The sequence below is a fragment of the Pongo pygmaeus genome, chromosome 20, assembly GCF_028885625.2.
Source record: "Pongo pygmaeus isolate AG05252 chromosome 20, NHGRI_mPonPyg2-v2.0_pri, whole genome shotgun sequence".
Lineage (NCBI taxonomy): Eukaryota > Metazoa > Chordata > Mammalia > Primates > Hominidae > Pongo > Pongo pygmaeus.
The window spans coordinates 46,033,542-46,048,465 of NC_072393.2; the positions used below are offsets into that span (position 1 = coordinate 46,033,542).

Here is a 14,924-nt window from a genome sequence, read left to right on the forward strand (position 1 = left end):
ATGGGACAAATTGTAAATAAACAATTGGCAAATCTGAGTAAAGAGTATACAGAAATCCTTTGTACTCTTCTTGTTACTTTTTTTTCTTCTGAGACCAAGTCTCACTCTGCTGCCCAGGCTGGAGAACAGTGGCGAGATCTCAGCTCACTGCAACCTCTGCCTCCCGGGTTCAAGTGATTCTCCTGCCTCAGCCTCCTGAGTAGCTGGGACTACAGGCATCCACCATCATGACCAGCTGATTTTTGTATTTTTAATAGAGACGGGATTTCACCATGTTGGTCAGGCTGGTCTTGAACTCCTGACCTCAGGTGATCCACCCACCTCGGCCTCCCCAAGTGCTGGGATTACAGGTGTGAGCCAGTGCACCAGGCTTCTTGTTACTTTTCTAAAAGTTTACAATTATACTAAAATAAAGCATTACCAAAAAAGTTATTTTATAGCCTGTAACAATGTCATTTAAGTTTTTTTTTTTTTTTTGAGACGAAGTCCTGCTCTGTCACAGGCTAGAGCGCAGCGGTGCAATCCTGGCTCACTGCAACCTCTGCCTCCCTGGTTCAAGCGATTCTTGTGTCTCAGCCTCCTGAGTAGCTAGGATTACAGGCGCATGCCACCATGCCCAGCTAACTTTTGTATTTAAGTAGACTCCGTGTTTTGCCATGTTGGCCAGACTGGTCTCGAACTCTTGTTTTCAAGTGATCCACCCACCTCTGCCTCTGAAAATGCTGGGATTACAGGCATAAGCCACCATACCCGAGCAGGTGTGTTTGTTTGTTTGTTTGTTTGAGACAGGGTCTCGTTCTTTCACCCAGACTGGAGTGCAGTGGCACGATCTTGGCTCACTGCAACCTCTGCCTCCTGGGCTCAAGGGATCCTCTTGCCTTAGCCTCCCTAGTAGCCGCCATACCTGGCTAATTTTTGTATTTTGTAGAGACAGGGTTTTGCCATGTTGCCCAGGCTGGTATTGAACTCCTGAGCTCAAGCAATCCACCTGCCTCTGCCCCCCAAAGTACTGGATTACAGAAAATTTCAGAGATAAAATTAGGTATCAACACTGTATGCCAGGTACCGTTTTAAGCCTTTCACACTAATCGACTCATTTAATCCCCACAACCATTCCACAGGATAGGTGCTATTATTACTCTCATCTTGGTTTTTTTGTTTTTGTTTTTTTTGAGACAGTGTCTTGCTCTATCACCCAGGCTGGAGTGCAGTGGCGCAATCTCAGCTCACTGCAACCTCCACCTCCCGGATTCAAGCAATTCTCCTGCCTCAGCCTCCTAAGTAGCTGGGATTACAGTCACTAGCCACCATGCCAGGCTGATTATTACTCTCATCTTAGTGAAGAGGAAACTGGAGAGGTTGAGTAACTTGTGGATCACACAGCTGTAGGATCAAGCTCTTCATAATAACACACAATCAAGAAGGTCTAAGGATCACCAGGATATGCTCTACTGATCATTTAGGACCAAGTACTCTGTAAAATGTCCGGGGGGAGGAAAGGCAACTTTATTTATTTATTTATTTATTTAGAGACAGAGTCTCACTCTGTCGCCAGGCTGGAGTGCAATGGGGCAACCTCGGCTCACAGCAACCTCTGCCTCCCAGGTTCAAGCAATTGTCCTGCCTCAGACTCCAGAGTAGCTGGGATTACAGGCACGTGCCACTACGTCCGGCTTAATTTTTTGTATTTTTAGTAGAGATGGGGTTTCACCATGTTAGCCAGGATGGTCTCGCTCTCCTGACCTCGTGATCTGCCCGCCTCAGCCTCCTAAAGTGCTGGGATTACAGGTGTGAGCCACCGCACCCAGCCATAAAGTCAACTTTTTTTTTTTTTTTTGAGACAGAGTCTTGCTCTGTCACCCAAGCTGGAGTGCAGTGGCGCAATCTTGGCTCACTGCAACCTCCACCTCCCAGGTTCAAGCGATTCTCCTGCCTCAGCCTCCCAAGTAGCTGGGATTACAGGCACCTGCCACCACGCTCAGCTAATTTCTTTTGAGACAGGGTTTCGCCATATTGGCCAGGCTGGTCTCGAACTCCTGACCTTGTGATCCGCCCGCCTCGGCTTCCCAAAGTGCTGGGATTACAGGCGTGAGCCACGGCGCCCAGCCTCAGAAACGCAACATTAAAGGACAACTTTGCTATGATGAATTTAGGTGTTTTTGTTTTGAGATGGAGTCTTGCTCTGTCACCCAGGCTGGAGTGTAGTGGCACGACCTCAGCTCACTGCAACCTCCGCCTCCCGGGTTCAAGTGATTCTCCTGCCTCAGCCTCCTTAATAGCTGGGATTACAGGCATGCACCACCACATCCGGCTAATTTTTGTATTTTTAGTAGAGACGAGGTTTCGCCATGTTGGCCAGCTGGTCTTGAACTCCTGACCTCAGGTGATCCACCTGCCATAGCCTCCCAAAGTGCTAGGATTATAGGCATGAGCCACCACACCTGGCCAAATTTAAGTGCTCTGAGCCCCCTGCCTCAACCTGACACTGAAATTGATGCAAAACTCAGTCCTGAATTACGCAGTTTAACCAAAATAAAAGGGAGACATAAAGTGGCTGCTGATTATGTGGCTGAACCTACCAGCCATTATCACTGGAGGAGAAATCAGAATGTTCTTTAAACAAACCTGATTATTCTCAATACTCACTTTTATTTATTTGTTATTTGTTTGAAACAAGCAAATAAATAAAACAGGGTCTCACTCTGTCTCCCAGGCTGAAGTTCAGTAGCGCAATCAGGGTTCACTGCAGCCTCAAACTCCTGGGCTCAGTCAATCCTCCCACCTCAGCTTCCCGAGTAGCTGGGACTACAGGTGTGCACTACCATGCCTGGCTAATTTCTTGCATTTTTTGTAGAGAAGGGTTTCACCATGTTGCTCTGACTGGTTTCAAACTCCTGGGCTCAAGGGATCCGCCCACCTCAGCTTCCCAGAGGGCTGGGATTACAGGCATGAGCCACTGTGGCTGGCCTCAATATCCACTTTTAAATACACAAATGTTATAAATTCAAACTTACAAAACATAGAGACATTCCCTGTAACCCTGCAATTTTACTCCGAGGTATTTACCCTATGGATACGTTCACAGATGAGCAAAATATGGTATATACAAGAGGGACCATTTGTGATAGAAAAGGTCTTGGAAAACACCTAAGTGTCCATAATTATAAGACTGGTTAAATACATCATGATATAGCCACGTAGGAATAGAACAGATTTTTTTTTTTTTTTTGAGACAGAATCTCACTCTGTCGCCCAGGTTGGAGTGCAGTGGCACGACCTTGGCTCACTGCAACCTCCGCCTCCCAGGTTCAAGCAATTCTCATGCCTCAGCCTCCCAAATAGCTGGGATTACAGGCGTATGGCACTACACCTGGCAAATTTTTGTGTTTTTAGTACAGACAAGTTTTCGCCTTGTTGGCCAGGCTGGTCTCAAACTCCTCACCTCAAGTGATCCGCCCACCTCAGCCTCCCAAAGTGTTGGGATTACAGGCGTGAGCCCCCATGCCCAGAATAGAACATTTTTTAATAAGAATACACAACAAAAGCACAGTGGCTCATGCCTGTAATCCCAGCACTTTGGGAGGCCAAGGCAGGCAGATTGCTTGGGCCCAGGAGTTTGAGACTAGCCAGGGCAACATGGCCAGACCCTGTCTCTACAAAAAATTAAAAAATTAGTTGGGCATGTGCCTGTAGTCCCAGCTACTTAGGAGGCTGAAGCAAGAGGATTGTGTGAGCCCAGGAGGTCAAGGCTGCGGTAAGCTGTGATCACGCCACCGCACTCCAGCCTAGGCAGCAAAGTGAGACCATGTTTCAAACAAACAAATAAATAAAAGTGGATATTGAAAATGATCAGGTTTGTTTGAAGAATATTCTGATTTCTCCTCCAGTGATAATGGCTAGTAGGTTCAGCTACATAATCAGCAGCCACTTCATTTCTTTTTTTTTTTTTTTTTGAGACAGAGTCTCGCTCTGTTGCCCAGGCTGGAGTACAGTGGCTCGGTCTCAGCTCTCTACAACCTCCAACTCCAAGGTTCAAGCGATTCTCCTGCCTCAGCCTCCTGAGTAGCTGGGATTACAGGCACGTGCCACCACACCTGGCTAATTTTTGTATTTTTAGTAGAGATGGGGTTTCTCCATGTTGGTCAGGCTGGTTTCGAACTTCTGACCTCAGGTGATCTGCCAGCCTCAGCCTCCCAAAGTGCTGGGATTACAGATGTGAGCCACCCTGGCCTATTTCTCTCTTTTATTTTGGTTAAACCTTGCATAATTCAGGACTGATTTTTGCATCATTTGAGTGTTAAATTGAGGCAGGGGCTCAGAGCACTTAAACCTAAATTCATCATAGGAAAGTTGCCCCTTGAAGTTGCCTTTCCTCCCCGTGAACATTTTACAGAGTACTTGCTCCTGGGTGGCAGAGCGACCTTATCTCCAAAAAATAAAAAATAAATAAGAATATGCAACAAAATATGCAGTTATTTTAAAAGGGAGATTTTTCCAATAAGGACACTCAATAAAATATGCTTAACATCACCAGCTATCAGGAAATGCAAATCAACACCACAGTAAGATGCCATTTAACACCCACTAGGACAACTATAATCAAAAAGTCAGATACTAGTAAGTGTTGGTGAGGATGTGGAGAAAATGGGACCCTCATATACTGCTGGTGGAAATGTAAGATGATACAGCTGATGGGAAACAGTCTGGCAGTTCTTCAAATGGTTAAAAATAGAATTATATGACCCAACAATTCTACTCCTGGGGTATATATTCAAGAGAATTGAAAACATATGTCTACACAGAATACTTGTACATGAATGCTGACAGCAGCATTATTCACAATAGCCCAAAAGTATAAACAACCCAAATGTCCATCAACTCATGGATAAACAAATGTAATACATCCATACAATGGAATATTATTTAGCCGATAAAGGAATGAAACTCTGATACATGCCTGGTGACAGAGTGAGACTCCATCTCAAAAAAAAAAAAAAAGAAAAAACAGGAATACAGGCCAGGCACGGTGGCTCACGTGTATAATCCCAGCACTTTCGGAGGCTGAGGCAGGAGGATCACTTGAGCACAGGAGTTCAAGACCAGCCTGGGCTGGAGTGCAGTGGCACGATCTCAGGTTCAAGCGATTTTCGTGCCTCAGCCTCCCAAGTACCTGGGATCACAGGCATGTGCCACCACACCCCGCTAATTTTTGTATTTTTAGTAGAGATGGAGTTTCACCATGTTGGCCAGGGTGGTCTTGAACTCCTGACCTGAGGTGATCCACCCACCTCGGCCTTCCAAAAGTGCTGGGATTAAACATGTGAGCCGCCGCGTGCAGACGAATTGTTCACTTTAAATGAGTGAATTGTCTGATACATGAATTATATCTCAATAGAGCTGTTTTTCTAAAAGCTCTTTATGTACTAATATAAAACAATCTCCAAGGTATATTAAGTGAAAAAAGCAAAGTGTAAAACTATTAGATATGTAACCATCTGAGTAAGAAAATATAATTATGTTTGTAAATATACAAATATTTCTGGGGGAACTCATAAAACTCCAGTAACACTGACTGCCTCTGGAGAGGGGAACTGGATGACTGAGGGACCCAGAGTAGAAGCAGAATTGTTATTTTTAAAATGAGAGATGCCCAAAAATACGTAAAAATTAACACAATGAACACCATGTGCCCACCATCCAGCTTTAAAAACCATTATGCCAGGCGCAGTGGCTCACACCTATAATCCCAGCACTTTGGAAGGCCGAGGTGAGCGGATTGCTTGAGTCCAGGACTTCAAGACCAGCCTGGGCAACATAGCAAGCCCCCTTCTCTACAAAAAAACTGCAAAAATTGGGCCAGGCGCAGTGGCTCACGCCTGTAATCCCAGCACTTTGGGAAGCCGAGGCGGGCGGATCACCTGAGGTCAGGAGTTCAAGACCAGCCTGACCAACATGGAGAAACCCCGTCTCTACTAAAAATACAAAAAAATTAGCCGGACATCGTGGCGCATGCCTGTAATCTCAGCTACTCGGGAGGCTGAGGCAGGAGAATTGCTTGAACCCGGGAGGCAGAGGTTGCAGTGAGCCAAAATTGCGCCATTGCACTCCAGCCTGGGCAACAAAAGCAAAACTCGGTCTCAAGAAAGAAAAAAAAATTAGCCAAGCATGGTGGCATGCACCTGTAGTCCCAGACACTCAAGAGGCTGAGGTGGGAGGATCACTTGACCCCGAGAGGCAGAGAGTGTAGTGAGTCGAGATCGCACTACTGCAGTCTAGCCTGGGCGACAGAGCAAGACCCTGTCTCAAAAAATAATAACAATAAAAAAAAATAAAAAATAAACACAAGAAGCCCCACTGTCTCACCCCACACCTTGCTCTTTCACAGGCTCACACTTCCTTCAGGTGGCGGAGTCCCTCACATGATGCAATGAAGGGAGATGTGGAGTCTTGCTGGGTCGCCCAGGCTGGAGTGCAGTGGCACAATCTCGGCTCACTGCAATGTCCGCCTCCTGGGTTCAAGCGACTCTCCTGCCTCAGCCTCCTGAGCAGCTGGGACTACAGACCTATACCATCACGCCTGGCTAAGTTTTTGTATTTTTAGTAGAGACAGGGTTTCACCACGTTGGCAAGGCTGGTCTGGAACTCCTGACCTCAAGTGATCCGCCCGCTTTGGCCTCCCAAAGTGCAGGGATTACAGGCGTGAGCCACCATGCCCGGCCCAATTTGCTTTTTTCACTCAGTGTTTTAGTTTATTCATATTGATATGTGCAACATTAGTTCATTTTCACTGATGTACACTATCCCACATTGAATATGTAAAACATAATGCATTCAACATTGGTGTCTTATTTTCCAACATGACCACAATGCGAGTTCTCATCCCACATGCTCTTCTTACAAGGAGATGTTGACTTCCTCTTACTGAGAAGTGGGATCTATCATGCCTCCTCCTGAATCTGATGGGCCAGTGACTGTGGCAGCAGTGAAGCCCTGTGGCTTCCAGTGCTAGGTTAGAAAAGGCCATACAGGGCCGGGGGTGGTGGCTCATGCCTGTAATCCCAGCACTTTGGGAGGCTGAGGCGGGTGGATCACGAGGTCAGGAGATCGAGACTATCCTGGCCAATATGGTGAAACCCCGTCTCTACTAAAAATACAAAAAATTAGCTGGGCATGGTGGCGGGCGCCTGTAGTCCCAGCTACTTGGGAGGCTGAGGCAGGAGAATGGCGTGAACCTGGGAGGCGGAGCTTGCAGTGAGCCGAGATCGCGCCACTGCACTCCAGCCTGGCCGACAGAGTGAGACTCCATCTCAAAAAAAAAAAAAAGAAAAGGCCATACAGTTTCCTCTGGCTCTCAAGAAGCTCCTTCTTGAAACCCAGCTGCCATGCTGTAAGGAAGCGCAGGCCACAGGAAGAAGTCATGTGTAGGCATTCTGGCTGGCAGCCCAAGCTGGGCCCCAGATAAGTGCCAGTACTGGTTAACCACCAGGTATCTAAGCAAGTTTTAAGACGACACCAACCTCAGCCAACATCTTTACTAAAATCACATGAGCGCCCCCAAGTGATAACAGCCTAATTAAGTCCAGTCAACCCCTGGGACTATAAGAGATAATAAAATGATTGTTAATTTAAGCCACTAAGTTTTGGGGTGATTAGTGATGCATTAGGTAACTGGAACAACTATGCCACAATCTGTCCATTCTCCAGTTGCTGGATATTTGTTTCCACATTTATGCTATTACAAACAGCACTTCTGTGAACATTCGTCTTCTGCGTGTATGTGGAAGTTTCTCCAGGGTATATATTTGCTAGGAGAGTAACTGCTGGGTTGGAAAGTGTGTCACCTTCAACTTTACCACAACCTGCCAAACTATTTTCCAAGATGGTTGGTACCAGCTTACATTCCATCAACAAAGTATATCCTCCCATTACTCCAAATCTTCCCTAACACTTGAGACTTAAGGTTTTTGCCAGTCTACTGGGTGTACAATGGTCTTATTTCATATCCTTTTAAGGACTGGAATTTTGTACTGTTTGCATGAATTAATCCAAAATAAGTGCTTAAATCTATAGTAATAAGTTGCTTTTATTTTTTATTTTTTCGAGACAGGGGCTCACTCTGTTGCCCAGGCTACAGTGCAGTGTCATGATCACAGCTCACTGCAGCTTCTACCTGTTGTGCTCAAGTGATCCTCCCGCCTCAGCCACCTAAGCAGCTGGGACTACAGCCGTGTGCCACCACGCCCAGCTAATTTTTAAATTTTTTGTAGAGATGGAGTTTCACCATGTTGCCCAGTCTGGTCTGGAACTCCTGGGCTGAAGAGATCTGCCTGCCTTGGCCTCTGCAAGTGTTGGGATTACAGGCATGAGCCACCATGCCCAGCCCGCTTTTCCTTTTTAAGAATGATTTACACATTGGGGTTCCATATTAAGGCTTCATTTTCTAAAATGGAGTTGTCACTGGGTATGATGGCTCATGCCTGTAATTCCTACAATTACAGGCAAGAGGCAGGAGGATCATGAGTCCAGGAGTTCAAGGCTGCAGTAAGCTAAGATGTGTGCCTCTGCAATCTGGCCTGGGTGACAGAGCAAGACCCTGTCTCCATAATCCCAGCTACTCGGGAGGCTGAGGCATGAGAATGACTTAAACCCAGGAGGCAGAGACTGCAGTGAGCTGAGATTGCACCACTGCACTCTGGCCTGGGCAACAGAGGGAGACTCCGTCTCAAAAAAGAAAAAAAGGTATAGAAAAAAAGAAGGGAGGCTGCAGTAGCAGCCAAGCACATCTCATGCCTAGATCTTGGTTTCCACCACTGTTCTGCAATTAAAAGGACCAGGCTCCTTGGAAAAATGGTTGGCTCCAGGACTGGGGCAGGAAATATACAAGATAAGCCTGCAGCATCTCTAGAGCCTGAAAGTAAGGACACAGTAAAAACAAAAACAAGGCTGGGTGCGGTGGTTCACGCCTATAATCCCAGCACTTTGGGAGGCTGAGGCAGGCGGATCAACTGAGGTCAGGAGTTCAAGACCACCCTGAACAATATGATGAAACCTCATCTCTATTAAAAATACAAAAATTAGCCAGGCATTGTTGCATGCGCCTGTAATCCAAGCTACTCAGGAGGCTAAGGCAGGAGAATCGCTTGAACCCAGGAGGTGGAGGTTGTGGTGAGCTGAGATTGCACCATTGCATTCCAGCCTGGGCAACAAGAATGAAACTCCATCTCAAAAACAAAAACAATGGGGGTATAACAAGTCAAAGGGACTCTGGAACCAACTGAAAGAGCCCCCCATGGCCAAAGTCAGACTAATGTGAGTGACAAAATAAAGACAGTAACGTTGGATGATAACCTCAAATACAAAGTAAATATCCCTGAGTCCAAACTCATAAATGACTAAGTTACTAAATGAGGAGAAGAGACACATTTCCTTTGCAGAAGAATTCCAAATAATTTATGTAAATCCCTTGCCCCCAAGGAGATGGAGAATAAACCCCTCCAACTCCTTACATGCGGGCTGTGCAGTGAATTCCTTCCAAAGAGGACAAGGTATAAAGGGAGAAAGAAGAGTAGCTTTACAAAGTGGAGAAACTTGACAAACAGGTGATCAAGATGAACAAAAACAGTGGTGAATCATGTGGTCAGTGTGTACCCTTGATATGTGATGAAATGACACTTCCCCTCTGAGGTCTTCCTCCAAAAAACACGTAACTCCAGTGTAATCATGAGAAAAATATCAGACAAATCCCAGCTGAGGGGCATCCCATAATATGTCTGACCAGAACTCTTCAAAACTATCAAAGTAGGCATCAAAACCAAAGAAAGTCTGAGCAACTGCCCCAGCCAAGAGGAACCTAAGGAGACATGACAACTCCTTATTTGTCGATATAAATGTCTGGAGCCAGAATGTTGTCAAATTTGATAACATAATGTCATATGAGATCCTGGAACAGTAAAATACATTAGGCAAAACTAAGGCAATCTGAATAAACTATAGACTTTAGTTAATATTAATGGATCGATATTATTTCATTAATTGTGACAAACGTACCACCCCAATGTCAGATGTCATTAATATTAGGAGCAACTGAGCGTGGGGTATACGGCAGCTCTCTGCACTATCTTCTCAATTTTTTCTGCAACTCTAAAACTATTCTAAGGCCAGGTGCGGTGGCTCATGCCTGTAATCCCAACATTTTGGGAGGCTGATGTGAGTACATCGCTTGAGCTCAGGAATTTGAGACCAGCTAGGGCAATATAGTGAGACCTCATCTCTACAAGAAAAAAAACAACTGGCCAGGCATGGTGGCTCACGCCTGTAATCCCAGCACTTTGGGAGGCCGAGGTAAGCAAATCATCTGAGGTCAGGAATTCGAGACCAGCCTGGTTAACACGGTGAAACCCCATATCTACTAAAAATAAAAAAATTAGCCAGGCGTGGTGGCGCACACCTGTAATCCCAGCTACTCAGGAGGCTGAGGCAGGAGAATTGCTTGAACCCGGCAGACGGAGGTTGCAGTGAGCCGAGATCGCCCCACTACACTCCAGCCTGGGCGAGAGAGTGACACTCCATCTCAAAAAAAAAAAAAAAAAAAAAAAATTAAATTAAAAAATTAGCTGAGCATGGTGGCATGTGCCCGTAGCCCCAGGTACTCAGGAGGCTAAGGCAAGAGGATCACTTGAGCCTGGTAGGTGGAGGCTACAGTGAGCTGGGATCATACCACTGCACTCCAGTCTGGGTGACAGAGCAAGCCCCTATCTATAAATGAATAAATAAAGCTGTCCTAAAAATAAAGTCTATTACAAAAAAAACAGAGAGAGAGAGAGATTTAGCCCTGATTTTGCAAAGGGAAATGTCTCCTCTGCTCCAGGACCCCGACAGGCCTTCAAAGTTGGGTCTATAGTTGCAGCACTTGCCAAACTAAGTCAGGTCAGATGCCCAAAGGAGGGGTGGAGGTGGCTGCAGCTCAACTCTTGGCTCATCTCAGCAGCAGGGGGCTTGGGCACTGGAGAAAGGGGGGCTGAGGCTGGCCCAGGCCTTGGCCACTTGCCACAGATACTGCTAGTCTGCATCTGGCTTTAGTATCCACTGATGTGGGCTACCAGAGGAAGGGATGTGTCCAGAGGTGGCCTTGTCTCAGGGCGACTATCCACACAGAATCACTCTGCTGGGCTGCTGCAGGTCTGGTTCTGCAATTCAGCATGAGCCCTGGGCTCGCTGCACCACCATTTCCTCATCCGTTTATGGGATGAGAATAGGAAGACCCTGCCTTTTATGGTGTTGCCCTCAGGATTCGACAAGTCCAACAACCTAGCCAAGCGTTGATTTAGTACTTCCTGGCACACAGGTGGTAGTCAACGTTAGCTCTCAGCATCCCCTGACCCAATTCCTCCAGCAGTCTCCAACTGGAAGAGTCCAGCTGCTCTTCATTCCTTTATGAAATGGGGTGGTCACTGTGTAAATAAATCACCTGAAGGATGCCAATCATCTTGGAGGAGAGGCTAGTTGGGATCTGCAACAGATTCATTACCAGTATTTGCACTTAAATAATGTAATGTAATAATGTGTTCTTCAAAGTCACCCCTGAATTGATCCCATGTATAAGGAAAGTTGTTCATTCTAGGACTACTTGTAATAGCACGAGGTAGGAAACAATCTGAATTTCCTTCAAAAAGTAACTGGTTAAATAAATTAGACTACTAAGACACGTGTATGTTTGTACATGGATCCTATATGCTCCTCTGCTGTGTGTGTGTGTGTGTGTGTGTGTGTGCACGCACGCGCGTACACCTCACTGGAAAGATTACACAAGAAATTGGTAACATTTGTAGCCTCTGAGGAAGGGACTAGGGGGCTAGAAGACATGGGAAGATACTTTTCACTGTAGAGACTTTTGTATCTTTTGCATTTTGAACCATGTGAATGTATTCTTAATTTTTTTTTTTTTTTCGAGACAGAGTCTTGCTCTGTTGCCCAGGTGGAGTGCAGTGGTGCGATCACAGCTCACTGCAGCCTCAACCTCCTGGGCTCAAGGGATCCTCCCACCTCGGCCTTACAAGTAGCTGGGAATACAGGCATGAGCCACCAAACGTGGCTGTGAATGTATTATTTATGCTCAAAAATGCCTAACAGACAGGGCATGGTGGCTCATGCCTGTAATCCCAACACTTTGGAAGGCTGAGATGGGAGGACCGCTTGAGACTAGGAGTTTGAGACCAGCCTGGGCAACATAGAAAGACCCTGTCTCTAAAAAACTAAAAGTAAAAAGTGCTTAATAGAATCAGTGAAAAAAAATAATCTACCCCTGTGGGTCATGGCTGTTGGGGCGGGCTTGGGAGAACTGCCACGTCAAATGTATAACGGGTGGGCCACTGTGACTCCGGAACAGCCGGGAGGTGGAGGCGGCATCGGCTCAGGTCACAAGGATGTGGCTCTCAAGGCGAGCAGCATCCTAGCTGCTAATGCTTCCTAGGACAAGCCAATAAGGTTGGTGCAGACATCTACACATGGACAACTCTAGAGAGTCCAAATCCACTGTCTTTTTTTTTCTTTTTTTTTTTGAGACAGTCTCACTCTGTCGCCCAGGCTGGAGTGTAGTGGTGTGATCTCTGCTCACTGCAACCTCCGCCTCCTGGGTTCAAGTGATTCTCATGTCTCAGCCTCCCAAGTAGCTGTGATTACAGGCGTATACCAACACACCAGCTAATTTTTGTATTTTTAGTAGAGATGGGGTTTTGCCATGTTGGCCAGGCTGGTCCCAAACTCCTGACTTCCAAGTGATCCCCCTGCCTCAGCCTCCCAAAGTGCTGGGATTACAGGCGTGAGCCACCATGCCAGGTCCAAAATCACTGTCTTAAGACCTCCTTGACCCTTCTCTAAAAGGGCTATGTTTCAAATCTGCAATCAAGGCAGCACAGGTGGCTGGGTGCAGTGGCTCATGTCTGTAATCCCAGCACTTTGGGAGGCCGGTGAGAGAGGACCACTTGAGCACAAGAGTTCGAGCCCAGCATGGGGTACATAGCGAGACCTCGTCTCTATAAAATATAAAATAAAATAAAAATTTTTTAAAGGCAGCACAGGGTAGGGATTAAGGGGCAAGGATCCTGAAGTCTGTTCCCTGGGGTCAAACTCAGTTCTGCCACCCGCCGGCTGGGTGAGGCCTTCAGCAGTTAACTCCCCTCTCTGTGCCTCTGTAAAGCGCAACAATAAGAGAATCTCCCTGGCACAGCTAAGCCCTGTGTGGTAAATTACCTACATATGTTTTTATATCATTGCAGTTCCTATTACACATTGAGAAATTACCATGGCTCTTAAATTTAGCAACTGGAACTCTTCCAGTTCACCCCAGCAGTTGTTAAAATTACCCATGAAGTGGAATCAGAGGAAATTATTAGGAAACAAAGAAGGCTGAAGCTCAGCAGGGAAAGTGCGCATGTGTGAGCTCCTCCTGGTGGCAATGACCTGAAGGGGCGGCCCCTGGAATCTGAGGGCCAGCATTTGCCGTCCTTTGAGGTCAGGCCTCAGCCAGTCTCAGGAGGGTCTAGCCTGGGCCCCCACAGGGAAAGGCATCTATTACTGCTCTCTACAGCTGTCCCTCATCCTGAAGTCCGGCCCTTCACACCCCATCCCCAGTGCCTGGGACACTGCGTGACACACAGTCAGCCCCCAATATGACATAACTGAAAAACTGAAAATAATGGATTTAGGGAAGATGAAAGAAGTTCTGGAGATGGATGGTGGCGAAGGGTACACAACAGTGTGAAAGTACTTAATGCCACTGAATGGTACAGTTTAAAATAGTTAAAATGGGCCAGGCGCGGTGGCTCACACCTGTAATCCCAGCACTTTGGGAGGCTGAGGTGGGCGGATCACCTAAGGTCAGGAGTTCGAGACCAGCCTGGCCAACGTGGTGAAACCCCATCTACTAAAAATATGAAAATTAGCTGGGAGTGGTGGCAGGCGCCTGTAATCCCAGCTACCGGGGAGGCTGGGCAGGAGAATAGCTTGAAACCAGGAGGCGGAGGTTTCAGTGAGCCAAGATCACGACATTGTCCTCCAGCCTGGGCAACAAGAGCAAAACTCTATCTCAAAAAAAAATAAACAATAAAAATAAAATAAAATGGTTAAAATGGTAAATTTCACATGATGTATATTTTTCCACAATGAAAATAAATAAACGGATGAGATCTAGTCTCATCTTTACCTGCTCTCTCATTAATTCTCCTCCAACCCCCTGACCTCTCCTAGGCTGTCTCTTTTTGTCAGTTCCTGTTCTCTAAACAAGGAAAGGGCCCCAGATTCCCTCCTGGGTCCCCTCCAATCTCTATGCTCCTTTTCCAGCTGGTATTACCAGGCCCTTGGCTTTTTTTTTTTTTTTTTCTTTTTTTGAGATGGAGTCTCACTCTTGTTGCCTAGGCTGGAGTGCAATGGCATGATCTCAGCTCACTGCAACCTCCACCTCCTGGGTTCAAGCGATTCTCCTGCCTCAGCCTCCTAAGTAGCTGGGATTACAGGCAACTGTCACCACACCCGGCTAATTTTTGTATTTTTAGTAGAGACGGGGTTTCACCATCTTGGCCAGGCTGGTCTCGAACTCCTGACCTTGTGATCCACCTGCCTTGGCCTCCCAAAGTGCTGGGATTACAAGCGTAAGCCACCACGCCCAGCCAAGGCCCTTGGCTTTGATTCCAGCTGTACCCTGCGCATTGTCAGCCGCCATGAACCCCCAGCCCAGGTGTCCCCCTGAGCCCCAGCGGGGACCCTAACAGGCACAATGCAGTCAGAACACAGCTCCCTCGTCCTTGACCTGCTCCTTCCTCCCGTCTCCCCTTCTCTGTTAACAGCCGTTCCCCCAGATGCTCAGGTCTAACATCTAGGCGGGCCCTATGATTCTCATCTGCTCTGGCCCCAACTTCCAACCCATCAGC

The 14,924-nt window shown here is 46.8% G+C and overlaps 1 protein-coding gene across 1 annotated transcript in view; it reads right to left on the bottom strand.

The window, feature by feature from the left end:
* C20H19orf47 (chromosome 20 C19orf47 homolog) overlaps window positions 1-14,924 on the bottom strand; it is a 55,404-nt gene that overhangs the window by 11,858 nt on the left and 28,622 nt on the right. The window lies entirely within an intron of this gene.